Source organism: Cyprinus carpio, chromosome A13 (assembly GCF_018340385.1).
Source record: "Cyprinus carpio isolate SPL01 chromosome A13, ASM1834038v1, whole genome shotgun sequence".
Classification (NCBI taxonomy): domain Eukaryota; kingdom Metazoa; phylum Chordata; class Actinopteri; order Cypriniformes; family Cyprinidae; genus Cyprinus; species Cyprinus carpio.
The window spans coordinates 11,306,586-11,321,247 of NC_056584.1; the positions used below are offsets into that span (position 1 = coordinate 11,306,586).

General features: G+C 36.0%; 1 protein-coding gene and 1 pseudogene across 9 annotated transcripts in view; one reads left to right on the forward strand and one right to left on the reverse strand.

The window, feature by feature from the left end:
• The window catches only part of LOC109079732, a 46,865-nt pseudogene extending 44,003 nt beyond the window's left edge, over window positions 1-2,862 (reverse strand).
• A 2,081-nt stretch (window positions 2,863-4,943) lies between these two features.
• The window catches only part of LOC109105931 (centrosomal protein of 170 kDa-like), a 40,453-nt gene continuing 30,734 nt past the window's right edge, over window positions 4,944-14,662 (forward strand). For 6 of the 9 annotated variants that reach the window (XM_042768785.1, XM_042768787.1, XM_042768790.1 and 3 more), the window contains exon 1: window positions 4,948-5,185. The gene's annotated coding sequence lies outside the window, so the exon portion shown is untranslated. Of the gene's footprint in view, window positions 5,186-14,662 lie in introns of all 9 variants that reach the window. The other 3 variants (XM_042768793.1, XM_042768786.1, XM_042768789.1) reach the window with 3 other exon arrangements.

Sequence of the window (14,662 nt, forward strand, 5' to 3'; positions counted from 1 at the left end):
TTGATCTGACACATAATCAGGACAGCAGCTGATTAGCTTCATGACCAGACGAGACCTCCTTCAACCTTGCTGTGAGGAACAATAATTGACTGAATACACACAGAGATCAATTAAGGTGGTCAAAGGAGCCAATCAGTGTTAATTAACCCAGAGGTTTGGCTCCGAGGAAGTTACAACATCAGTATCTCTCATGTGAAGTTATTTTGTTTAAAAAAAAAAAAAAACAATGTAAATCAGTCTTATAAAGAGGACTGAAACTAACAAATATTTAGATAATTAATCTGTAAATAATTGTTAAATTTTTTTAGAAATAATATAATTCTGTTCAAACATTTTTTGGATCATTAAGGTATTTTTTTTTTTTTATTGTATTCAGCAATGATGCATCATATGGCAAAGAAGATATTTATAATGTTACAAAAGATATATATTTAAAAAATGCTGTTCTTTTAAACTTTCTATTTATAAATGAATCCTGCAAAAAAGAAAAAAAAAATCTCAGTTTCCAACAAAATATTAAGAACTACAACTGTTTTCAAAATTAATAAAAATAAATGTTTCTTGAGCACCAATTTAGCATATTAGAATGAAAAAAGTGTATAATTGTGAGAATGAAGACTTTTTTAATGGCTGTTGAAAATTCAGTTTTGCCATCACAGGAATATTTAAAACATTAAAATTTAAACTCTAATATTATTTTCTAATATTATTACTTTTTATTACTATATTTTTGTTTAAAATGCACTGAGAAGTCTTTCAAAAACATTAAAATGTTACCGACCCCAAACATTTGAACTTTAAAATTAAAAAAAGAAAGAAAAACAAATGAAACAAAAATGCTCTCAAGTATTCTGTTTAAAATTAATGTAATGTATCTAACAGAATTACATAATTATTTTAGGTCTTGGATTCGTACTTACAGTGAATATTAAAACACTAAAAAAAACACACATTTAATTAGTGAGTCTTTCAATGCTCTGTACATGGACATTGGAGTGTGTCTCTGCAAGGATCGCTTCATGCTGGGCACACTTCAGACATAGACCACCCACACGCTGACCACTGCCATTGCTTCTTTGTTATATTCCTTCTGAACGCTCACCAAGTCTTTCCTACACAGACATGTGCAGTAAGAGGGCATACTGTTACAGTATGCATATATGATGACCGACTGATTCTATTGTTGGACGGAATCACAGTGCAAATATTGCAGATGCACAATCAGTACATGGACTGTTGACAATGACCAACACTCTGGCAATCTACATTTTCAGCAGTAGGCTTTTATAATCAGGGTGGTGTTCTAACACCATAAGCATGCAGAATGGATGCTAAAATTATTTTTTATGTGACAATTTGGTTCCTTTCAGCAATGCAAATGAATAAAATGTGTAATTCAATCAGTGTACCCATTGTAAAAGTGAATTTTAGTGTAGTCGGATTCAGTGAGAAAAAAAAAAAAAGGTTTAAGGCTTAGCATCTGATTGAAGCCAACTTTCTTCAGGGAGACCACTTGCGCCTCCAGAGTCTCAGTTTGTGCTTGATAGAGACACTTCAGCTGCTCCTTAGACAAAGAGATAAAAATTAAAATTTAAGTGCATATTGAGTCCATTTATTCATATTACATTTACAACTAACATGAATGTTTAACCACAAATACCATTTCTTTCTTCCGTTTGTGGTCCTCGGCTTGATTAATGGAGTCAAGTCTTTGCTTTGAAGTCTTTTCTGGTGTGCGCTCCACATTTAACTGAAAATGATCAATAAAATAACTTATATCTTCATAAAATGTTTCATTATAGTCCCACATTTGCTATTTATATCAGCATCATAACTAAAGACCTCAAGGATACGTACCGTGCTGTCTACAAATGTGTATTCTTTAAGAGTTTCTTCTACTGCCTTTGCCTTCAGCTCCTCGTGTAGTTTCTCATCCTCCACAATCACCACTCTCACTCTCTGTTTCATTCCAAGGAGTTCATCCTTTAGAGAGGAAACATTTTCAACTACAGTCAAATTGCAACAAAATTCCCAGCTGAATACTACTCGCTTTATCTGGGGAAACTCATAGAATGCCACAGACAATAAATTCACTGATAATATCTTTTGTTAATTAATAGGAGTGACTTTGTAGAACTTGACCTCAGCCTCCAGGTGCTGAATGTACTCAGACTGATTGTGGATGATGGGAACCAAGTCGTGAACACCAGGCAAACTGCTATTGCCCTCGTCTGTGATTCCCTGCTAGACCACACAGTTAATATTCTTTCAATTAATATTGTGAAAACTTTCAATAAGACCAATAAAACTAATGAGCACACATCATTATATATATATATCTCCATGGATTAAAATATTATAATATAAAGTATAGTTCATTAACATGTTAACTAAAATATTAGAGTGTAATGACAACTTGCACATAAGTGGTTAATTAAGCCAGGGATTTCATTTAAGTTAATATTTAAACTTAATTAGAATACAGAATATAAATTCAAATATAAAAATATTCACGTCAACAGTTCTCTGATGAAAGTTATTTGTAAAGTTATTTTTTTGTTTCCGAATAAGATTTTTTTTGTTTTTTTATGAGTGGTTTTTTCAGTAAATTTTAATTTGTTTTTGTTTATTTCATACTTATTCATTTTAAATTACATTTTAATAACAAATAAAATAAGCTTTTCATCAAATTGCAACCCCCATACTGAGAAGGCCTAAATTAATTGCTTAACTGAGAGCTTCCCAAAAGGAGGGCTGCAAACTGATGAAAAGCTAGTTAGTTTCATTTTTGCTCATTAGTTTCAAGAATAACTAGAGTACCTTTCCCGTAAATTTCCTCTTGGAAGGAGGTGATGGAACATTTTAGGCTGCTTTTGAAGCAAGCTGACTGACTGGGGAAAAGAAATACTGCACAAATAAATCCACTCATCCAGATCTCTGCATGCACTGAATTTTAATACACTACTACAATTATCAGGATGCAACTCAATCCTGCATTATGATCATTTGTCAGAATAACATGCTTCCTGCATGATCTGTACCTGCTTGACTCTTTTGAACTGGTATAGGAGGGTTTTGCAGCAGAGGGCTGGGCTTCTCCTGCTTTGGTTCTGAACACTCTGGCTAGCATGCTGGAGAGGTGCTGGATACTGCGGTTGGCTCACTCTGAATCATCGAAATTATACAAATACACTGAATTTAGTATGCAAAATAAGAATATCAAGATACCCTGACTTTAATATCTTATAGTGCATCACATATGTATTAACACGTTTAAATATTTGCTAAATGTGTTGTTTTCTGTGGTTTAGTACATAATTTCACAAAAGAACAAATTAGCTTGTTGTAAGTGTTCACAATGAATGCCTGTCAGAGGCTCACTTTAAGCGTTAGTAAGTTTTGTGGAGAGCAACACTGGGTTGAAATGCAGCGTCATCTTTTATATGCTTAATTAAAAACATCACCTCTCAATGTCTTTTGCAATCGTGCTAATTCTTCCTCCTCGTCAGAATCGAAGGACGGGTTCATTAATGTTTTAAGCACGTAATAAAACCAAAACGGTTTGTAAATATACCGCACAATTACTCAGGCTCAGTGTTACTGTTGCTTTTATCTCCTTGCCATGGTCTGAAGAAGCCATATTGCCGAGGCGTTGGGAATCGAGAGTCGATTCCAAAGGTTGGAATCGATTCCATCAAGGGGAGTCGAACTCCTCATTCAGAGTCTTTTTTCAGTTCAATAAAGCTTATCAATGGGAGCTCTCAAACGGAAGCTACATCCGACAAAGCTGCACACATTTAAATTCACGAAAAAAGAAAAGAAAAAACAAAACAAAAGAAAACGAGTCGGTACTGATCAATTGAATTTTAGGATGTAGGCTAGCCTTCCGTTTCAGAAGCACAATTCACCAAAGCCTTAATTACAACATTTGTGAGATAAAAGGTTATTATATATATAAAACGATTCCGAGGTTATTTTACGGTAGAACTGGCTTGTCCACAATTTTGAGCGGTTCATGACAGAATAGATCATGACGTCAATGAGGGTCTTGATCTTATTACCATCTAAAATACTATTTTTAAAAACATTTCTATCACCCAATGATAATTATAAAAGAACACGTCACGAGCATAGATCAGTGGCCGGGAGCGCATCTGATTGACAGATAAACCATGAGCTCTATCAGTTATTAATGTTCTGGTTATTTAGTTTAAGTGTACAGTTTGTTAATATTGTGCAAAGTATACAAAGTAAACTTCATCATTCAGCTCAACTGTGCACATTTCTTTTAGACACTTCTGTCTTATTTAATATATGCGATAAACGCATGTCCCTGCTGAGCTGGGCTATGACTAATTCACGAGCAAAGCTGAAAAAACAAAACTTTTCATATCATCATTTTTTTTTTTTTTTTTACAATTTTTTTAGCTTCATATTATATGAAGGATACATTATACGACCTATCCTGCAGTCATCATGATGAGATTTGGTTCATTTAATCTAAAAAAAGAATTGAAAAGAATCGAAAACAACAGTGAGGAATCGATTCTTGGAATCGATTCCCATCGATTCCAGGACCAGGAATTGGAATCGGAATCGATTCCAAAAATTGTGGAATCGAACAGCCCTAGTGTTACTGAGAGTGTTGTAGTATCTTATCAATGAACGAAATACGTCAACGGTTGCATGGTAGAAGTGCACTTCCGTAAACCGCGCAAAGACAACAGGGACTTGTAGTTTTTACAGTATCAAATTGGCTCGGTCAGGGTGAGTAAAAAACTACAAGACGGGAATTTCCGGTAAGTGTTGCGCTGAACATTTACTGTTTAAAAACGCTTATTAATCTAAACAGAACATTTGCGTCCAAATTTAATTCTAAACAAGTCAATAAAAGAAATAGTTTATAAAATATTTTATGCTTGTTATTTTGAGTACCAGTCGTGCATGAGGACACGCCCACCGGACTGTGTTGGAACCATAGACTGGTTGGAACTGCAAACGCTGTCCTACTTGCCTGATTCCAGTCTGCCGTATGTCGCCGCTATTTGTTAGGAATAACGATATTGCTGCTGAGCAACTGAGGCAAATAGGAGACGTGGGGATACACATTGGGCTGGGCTACGAAAACTGTTTAGCTGCTGTATTGAAGCCTGAGATAAAACTGACAGCGATTAGAAGTCCAAGGGTGAGTGAACATTCTTATAAAGAATCATTTTTATATTAATTGCATATAACAGTAAGGCATTTAGAATAACGCTTACGTATTAATGCATTTGCTCGTGTTGAACGTGTTTTCCCACAAGGCTGTGGTGTAAAGAATTCACGCTTTTCCTATGATCTGATCTGATCGTGTGGTCAGGATACGTTACCCTGAATGTAACAGCAGGACACAGCTAGCCAGTTCGATCATATTGAATGAATACACTAGCATGAGCACCGCCTGTCTTTATGTGTTTTTTGCATTAACGCTGTGCGTCCTGACGCGTGCGTTACACGGATATCTTAATTTATGTATTGAATGTAATAGTGAGTTTGACTGTGTTCACGAAGAGGACACAAGCACTGGTCACCGGTTTGCCCGAACGCATGGCATCTTGCTTAGTATCGTAAAAATTGCTCTTGATCGCAGGGAACCATTAAGAACAACAATATTTCAGTACACTAAGTCTGATGTGTAAGAGATGTGCATAATTTGCCGGGCACTGGTGCACACACTGAAGGGCACTGCGCAGAATCCTTTGTTTTGACAAAGGCTCTTGTTTTGTTCTGCTACATCTGGCCTACATGTATTTTGACTGCTGTATTAAAGTATTAAATTTAATAACGCTAAAAAAAATGTATGCCTTGTTATTAAATGTTCGTTATATATAGTTTTAGAGGAAAAACTGTATAGTTTCAAAATAGCAGATCTTCTTGACAGTGGATTGTCCTGTGTAATAGGGTTTGTTACTAAACGAATTGGGCCTATTATTGGAAAAGGGGGGGTTCTGGTTTATTTATTACTTCTCCTGAGTTTGTTTTAAACATGTTGTTTAGAATAGAAGCCTAAACCTTCATATTGTGTCTCAAAACCTACCTAGACAGCATTTTTGGGTATCATGTTGACATATTCAGTTTCTATAAATGTGAGCATATCAGTTGTTATTTGAACTGAGAGCAGGTTAAATTAATGGCTGTTTTCTTTGCAGTCTCCACCTCTTTTTGCAGGGCATAAGTTGTATGGCTTCAGTTTGAGCCTGCTTTTTTTATTGTAATATTAATTGATTTGACATATGTTCCCTTTTCGGCTGTAAGTTTTAGATTTATTATTATTATTATTATATTATTATTATTATTATTATTATTTATTATTATTTTTATTTTTGTTATTATTATTATTATTTATCATTTAGCTACCCATGCTTAATTTCAATATCAAATAATTTAGTTTTAAACAGTGACAGCCTAAATTACACAAAAAATAAGTAATGGGCAGGGTGTGTTTATTTTGACCCTTTTCGTCTTTTTTGGGTGTAGCTGTTATTGCTTTGCACATTTCCTCTACTGTATTTTGATTGACTAATCTGTACTTTTCTCTCAGTGTTTCAGTCTAGTTTATAAACCAGCTGTTTGTTTATACATGTTGTGTCCAGATATTTTTTTAATGCATATTTATGGGTTCCAAAATGCAAAATTGTCACTGTATTATCACAGTAACAGTAGTAGACAGTAAAAGTAGTAGATGTGGCAGGTCTTTTTTTATATACTTACTTTTCATTATTTCTTCTCTTGGCAAAGAATGAATGGAATGAATTTAATACTGTTCTGGTATCTTTTATCTCTTTGGTCCCGAGTTAAAATCTATGAAAGGGGTCATATGATGATTTAAATTTTTCCTTTCTCTTTAAAATGTTACAAGATCTTTGTGCATAAAGAAGATCTGTAAAGTTGCAAAGACTAAAGTCTCAAATCCAAAGAGATATTCTTTATAAAAATTAACACTTGTCCACGCCCTCCTAAAACACATTGTTTAAACACGCCCCCACCTCTACGTCACGATGTGGGAAGATTTGCACAACACCGCCCAAATGTTCACGCAAAGAAAGAAGGCATAACCTTTATTCTCGCTGTAGTATTGTTGTTGCCACCGCTGCCATGTCGTGGAGATGCTGTGTTTCGTTGTGAAAGCGAAACTAATTTTCTTGGCCTTCCAAAAGAGGACGATATCTGCTTCGTCATGCCTAGAGCTGACCTGTGCTGGTCGCTGAGGAAATACATCAGCTTTGCGTTGTGGATCACCAGATCAGCTTTCACCGTGGACGAAGCGGAGTCCAGCCCGGGGTCGTCACATGTGTCCTTTGTCGAATCTGTCCACCGCGCCGTTCTCTAACCTGCCGGCCGTTCCTCACTCAAGCCTGCAGTGTGTGACGCTGTGTTACGCATTTTATGGAGGACTGTTTCCTGAACCTGCAGACTAGCCTACAGTGCATCTGTGCTCAAAGGCTGTTTCTATAAAGTGGGGCAGTTCCAACTTTGCAAGGAGGTGCTTCTGACTCACAGCCTGTAAGTACATGTTTTATATTTGTTTAATTAACCTGCAGAGATTCAAACGCGAGTTTTAAGCATATCACAAATGCAGACATGGTTTTATGTTTACGGAGCACGCGCAGCAACGCGTAAAAAGACAGTATAAGTCATTATAATCAGTAATTATGTCCCCACTGGATGCAACAAATGCCTCGTTTTTAATGGGTTTTATTTGTTTTGTCTTGTTGTGCCGGGAGACGCCATCACAGTATGTTATGGGGCATAACATTTCCGTCACACGCTTGAGGTATTCAGCCAATCACAACGCACTGGATAGTTGGCCATCAGCATACTCCTCGCTTTTCAGAACAATGAGCTTTGTAAAAATCGATGCGTTTCAGAAAGGCGGGGCATAGAGGAGAAACTATAATGTACATTATGTGGAAAATAATGTGTTTTTTGAACTTTAAACCACATAAACACATTGCATTACACCAAATACACAACATAATGTTCTTTTTAGCAACGTCATATGACCCCTTTAAAAGAGAAAATGCAACAACTATCCTAGACCCAGACCAGAACACTTAGTCTGGGGCTTTCACAAGAAAATCTTTGTTTTGTGAACCCTGGGCCCCAAATCATTAATTATTTATAAGTTAGCATCACTTCTTTAGTTGGATCATGTTGACTGACCAATCCAGTGAACTTCCTGTTGTTAAACGGAAGTACCAAGTGAATGTGGATTCACAAAAAAGCCACAGAGAATCACAAGCTCGCAGTCCATTAGTTACAAAAATAGTATCATCTGAGAATTAGTATATAAGCGAGCATTTGCTAGCTCAAACCACCCTACAAAAAGATGCATATGTCTTTTTTTAAGTTTAATAAAAGCTTAAGTGCTTTCTTTGCTCTCCTCCTGTCAGCACTGCATTGCAAATGCATATAAATGGTTGTCTGTGTGTGTGATGATCAGACTATTGGGTTATTTCAGGCCAGTCTGGATTCTGTATATTGCCACTGGCTAGCTTAATCCTGCTCTTTAGTTCTGACCTATATTTGTGGTCCATTATTTTTTTCCCCCCACTTATATCTGGTCTACTGATTGTAACTGGTAATTGAAGTGCATGCATTAGATGCCTATATATATACAGGTGCTTCTCAATAAATTAGAATGTCGTGGAAAAGTTAATTTATTTCAGTAATTCAACTATGTATTAAATAAATTCAGTGCACACAGACAGAAGTAGTTTAAGTCTTTGGTTCTTTTAATTGATTTTGGCTCACATTTAACAAAAACCTACAAATTCACTATCTCAACAAATTACGTAGAATACTTCATAAGACCAATAAAAAAAAAAAAAAAAAAAAAACTTTTTAGTGAACTGTTGGCCTTCTGGGAAGTATGTTCGTTTACTGTACATGTACTCAATACTTGGTAGGGGCTCCTTTTGCTTTAATTATTGCCTCAATTCAGTGTGGCATGGAGGTGATCAGTTTGTGGCACTGCTGAGGTGGTATGGAAGCCCAGGTTTCTTTGACAGTGGCCTTCAGCTTATCTGCATTTTTTGGTCTCTTGTTTCTCATTTTCCTCTTGACTATACCCCATAGATTGTCTATGGGGTTCAGGTCTGGTGAGTTTGCTGGCCAGTTAAGCACACCAACACCATGGTCATTTAACCAACTTTTGGTGCTTTTGGCAGTGTGGGCAGGTGCCAAATCCTGCTAGAAAATGAAATCAGCATCTTCAAAAAGCTGGTCAGAAGAAGGAAGCATGAAGTGCTCCAAAATTTCTTGGTAAACGGGTGCAGTGACTTTGGTTTTCAAAAAACACAATGATACCAACACCAGCAGATGACATTGCACCCCAAATCATCACAGACTGTGAACACTGGACTTCAAGCAACTTGGGCTATGTGCTTCTCCACCCTTCCTCCAGACTCTAGGACCTTGGTTTCCAAATGAAATACAAAACTTGCTCTCATCTGAAAAGAGGACTTTGGACCACTGGGCAACAGTCCAGTTCTTCTCCTTAGCCCAGGTAAGACACCTCTGACGTTGTCTGTGGTTCAGGAGTGGCTTAACAAGAGGAATACAACAACTGTAGCCAAATTCCTTGACGCGTCTGTGTGTGGTGGCTCTTGATGCCTTGACCCCAGCCTCAATCCATTCCTTGTGAAGTTCACTCCAATTCTTGAATTGATTTTGCTTGACAATCCTCATAAGGCTGCGGTTCTCTCGGTTGGTTGTGCATCTTTTTTCTTCCACACTTTTTCCTTCCACTCAACTTTATGTTAACATGCTTGGATACAGCACTCTGTGAACAACCAGCTTCTTTGGCAATGAATGTTTGTGGCATACCCTCCTTAAGACGGGTGTCAGTGATTGTCTTTTGGACAACTGTCAGATCAGCAGTCTTCCCAATGATTGTGTAGCCTAGTGAACCAATCTGAGAGACCATTTTGAAGGCTCAGGAAACCTTTGCAGGTGTTTTGAGTTGATGCAGGTGTTAGATGTTTTGATTTTTTGAGTTTTTTAATTTGTTGGTTTTTTTTATAAGTGAGCCAAAATCATCACAATTAAAAGAACCAAAGACTTAAACTACTTCAGTCTGTGTGCATTGAATTTATTCAATACACAAGTTTCACAATTTGAGTTGAATTACTGAAATAAATGAACTTTTCCACGACATTCTAATTTATTGAGATGCACCTGTTATTTTTTTTTTTTTTTTTTTATTTATATATATGTATGTTGTATGTATGTATGTGTGTGTGTGTGTATGTATGTATGTATGTATGTATGTGTGTATGTATGTATGTGTGTATGTGTGTGTTTTTTTTTTTTTATACACACACACACACACACACACAAAAACAATTTGTAAACAAAACAAAACAAACACAAAATCTTACCAACCCCAAACTTTTGAAAGGCTGTTTCAGTCATATAATAATAAATATCTCATTTTTAATCTGTATTAGCCTGTCTTTGAAAATTATGAGTGTCTGCATGTAGCAGAAATTCCCTTTGGTCAGAAACATTTAATGGTTGTTGATTTGCATAAGTGGGTCTGTTGTGTCAAGTATGTCATTATGCATGTTTATTACCACCCAACGGGCACATTTTGTTGTGTCTGATAAGGTCTAGTCACAAGTGTATTAGATTCGGATTAATGATGGATTTTTCTTCCTGCTGCCACATGCTGATGATGTAAATGAGATGTCTGCTTCTCATGGCCATATGGTAGTTTTACAGCATACCCAAATTTGCTCTCTCAGTGTGTTTTACTGCATTAGCCTCATGTACAGAGATAAAGTTTCAATTAAGGTGAATTTATTTACATTTCATGATTTATTTTTAAAGAGACTTAATTTTTATGAAATTTATATGTAATAGTTTAGTTAGTGGATTCATGAGTAAAATATAATAACATGTAAATAAAGCCATTGTGGAGTATCACGATAGTCCAATATCTGATTTGTGAAGCTGACAATTTGTTTATGTACTGTATATGTTTTTTAGTTTCAGTATTTTTTAGCCGTGTTACTTTAATTACAGCGCTGAATGCTTTAGCTGTTAAGATGCAATCACACGTTCTGTTGCTCTGCGAAATTTTTCAGACAAGACACTATTTCTATAGAGTGGCAGAACTATGAAGTCACATTGCACTTCTGATTCCATCGTCCCAGAGTCACTAGTTTTTTTTTTATGGGATTTTGGTTAAATTCCCTAAAATAAGGTCCATGGTTCATACAAGCTCAAGATACTTTCACGTTTTATTCTACGACATAAAACACACCAGTTACACCCCACTCATGATTTACATTTCTGTAACGTACAACTGTTACATTTCTTAAAGGGATACTCCACCCCAAAATGAAAATCGTGGGAAGTCATGGCCTAATGGTTAGAGAGTTTGACTCCTAACCCTAAGGTTGTGGGTTCGAGTATCGGGCTGGCAATACCACGACTGAGGTGCCTTTGAGCAAGGCTGTATGTCCCTTCACTTCATCACTTCACTTCGTAAAAGCTTCGTTCGTCTTCAAGATATCTTTAAGATATTTTGGATGAAAACCGGGAGGCTTGTGACTGTCCCATAGACTGCCAAGTAAGTTACACTGTCAGAATAGTCCATCTGCCATCAGTGTTTCAACCGTAACGTTATGAAGCGAGTAGTGTTATGGAGTGACAAGTATGTTTTTTTTTCGGAATACCTCTGTGTCACTCAGACAGGTAGCGTACGTTCTTCTGTGTCAGCCACGCCACAAGGATACGTTTTCTACGTATATTTACGCTTTGATTTGAAAGAAAACAGCGCATCAGTGCAGCACGGCTGACACAGAAGAGCGTAAGCTGCCTGTGTACTGCATTCTCCAAAATGGTGCTACGCTGATGTGGAGTGACACAGAGGAGACAAATTGTTGAATAAAGTCATTATTTTCGTTTTATTCGCATACAAAAAGTATTGCCGTCGCTTCATAACATTGCGGATGAACCGTAAACTATTCTGATGATGCTTTTCATAATTTCCTGGACCGTGACAGTGTAACTTACTTGGCAGTCTATGGGACAATCACAAGCCTCCCGGTTTTCATCCAAAATATCTTAAATTGTGTTCCGAAGACGAACAAAGCTTTTACGGGTTTGGAACGACTTGGGGGTAAGTGATTAATGACCAAATTTTCATTTTGGTGTGGAGTATCCCTTTAAAAAAGGCAGTTGCTAACAAGTTGCTAAATGGGACTACAGGCGCTGTCGGAGACATTAAACATCATCACGCCGAACAGTTTATCAGTTTACAGTATTTTCAAACGTAGTGTATAATTCATAGTACAGTTAATTGTAGAATAACCAATTAATAGTTTCCCACATTTTATATTGTTGCCTTTTTATATTGGTTTTTTGCTTTGCCCTGAAAAGTCTTCGGATGGAAGATGCTCGTTTTTTCGCTTTCCTACTGATATGGAGATTCAGGGTTTATACCATCAGGTAAACTCATATGATCGTTCCATGTAAACACCACATTTACTGGCTTAGTCGCAGTGAAAGTGAAACTTTAACGATGCATAGTGCTTAAAGCCACGTTAAAATTAAATGTTTACGGCCACATGAATCTGTTATGAATCATATAGACTGAGGATTTTCTAGAAGCAAGGATAAAATATAATTTTGTATATCCACCCTAACAAAACGATAGCTAAAATGTGGTTCTTTATTCACTAAAATAAGTTTAATCTTACCATATCCACAAACTCGCTCACTCTGCTGTTATTTAATAGATTAAATGCACTAGAATTTTATTTTTTGTTTATTGGAGACATTTTTTTAATTTTTTTATTAATATTTTTATATTATTTATTGATTTTTTGTGTTTTTTTTTTAATTATTTCGAAATGTACAGAAATACGTGCTTTCATATGTCTTTTAGTTATTATTATTTCATTTATTCACTATACTGTTTATTACTAGTGTCTCATTTCAGTTTTAGTTTGGCTCTAGTTTTGTATTTATTCCAGTTTATATGAAACTGTTATTATTATATTGTGGATTAAAATTCATATACAGACTAAATCCTTTTCACTGAACGTGTTAAAAATAAGTTTGAAAAAGTTGTCGGGAGTGTGATGGTGGTGGCGAGTGACTATGTGCTGTAGTTCATTTATAGCCTAAGTTTAGCTTTTAAGTTAGGTTCTGGTGCTTTTATTTAGGCATCAAAATGAATAAAAGTTATATTATTTTGTGAAGATTATCTTGATGGACAAAATGTGCAAGTTTTATGAACTAAGGCTGAACACAGGGCATATTTTTTTGCGATTAATCCAAAAGCCTATGGAAAAATCCTATTGGCTTTTTGTTAAGAGAACCAGTGCGATGCCAACAGCCGATCCGCCTACAAAGTGACATCATAGTTCCCCCACTCTATTCCATTCCAGTGCAAACATCAACTTGAATTATCTGAATGAAAGTTCAGCCACTGTTCATTCATATCAAGCCCACTTACTGTATTCTTCTTCATTGAGATGGTCTGTGGATCGATTTCTTTCGCAGCCTTAGCATATAGAGATGCACTATACTGTTTGGTGACTGTAGTCAGATGCCTTCCCAGGTTTGAGAAAGGAGGCTCAGATGCCCTCAGGCTTATTGTTGCAGCATCTGTTTCTGGAAATAAGAATCAAAAATTTTTGATAATGCAAACAAAGTGCGGAGTGTGGTTTCTAATGATGAGCAGTGAACCGAGACTGATTATTAAACAGTTTGTGATGCCTCAGTGATTTTACCTTTCTTAAGAGATAATGATGATAGCAGTGAGGACATTGACTTTTTATCACTCACAGTTTAACGGTGTTTACTTGCCTCACAACATCATGTTACCTTCAAGGACCTTTACTTGGCACCTGAGGCACCAATACTTCACTGTATTGTGGAACACTGTATTTTCTTAAAGAGCAACATAAATGTTACACTGCATCTGTTGTACCTAAACCCTGACTTTCATGAAGTGTTAATTTGAAAGGGATAGTTCACCCCAAAATGAAAACTGGTGTCATCATTTACTCACCCTCGTGTAGTTCCAAATCTGTGTCACTTTCTTTATTGTGGAACACAAAAGGTGCAAAATAATCATATGCACTTTATCCATGTACCATATTTTCTGGAAAAATAAGTCACGCTTGTCGAACCAGATCAAAATTGCATTTTTGAGGAAAAACACAGATTGTTAAAAAAAAACAAAACAAAAACACAGATAGTTGCATTTTTGAGGAAAAACACAGATTGTTAAAAAAAAACAAAACAAAAACACAGATAGATTACATTGGTGACTTGGTGTATAAATCCCTCCTCACTCCTCAACAATTCTTTACATTTAGAATATTCAGATTTTTTTTGCATTTTTATAAATGCAAAGATAAATACATTTATGTAAATGAAACTGAAACTATTGGTGTGAGCTAAGCAAAATATCTTTAACTTTGACCAATGTAGGCTCCCACAAAAACACAGATAGATTACATTGGTGACTTGGTGTATAAATCCCTCCCTCTTTCATTCGGGATGAATATAAATGTGTGTTTTGCATGCTTTTTCACTGGTGTTGTTTGTTTTAAAAATATTGCTTTGTACCATATTTACCCCTAAAAGGTGTACATTAGTA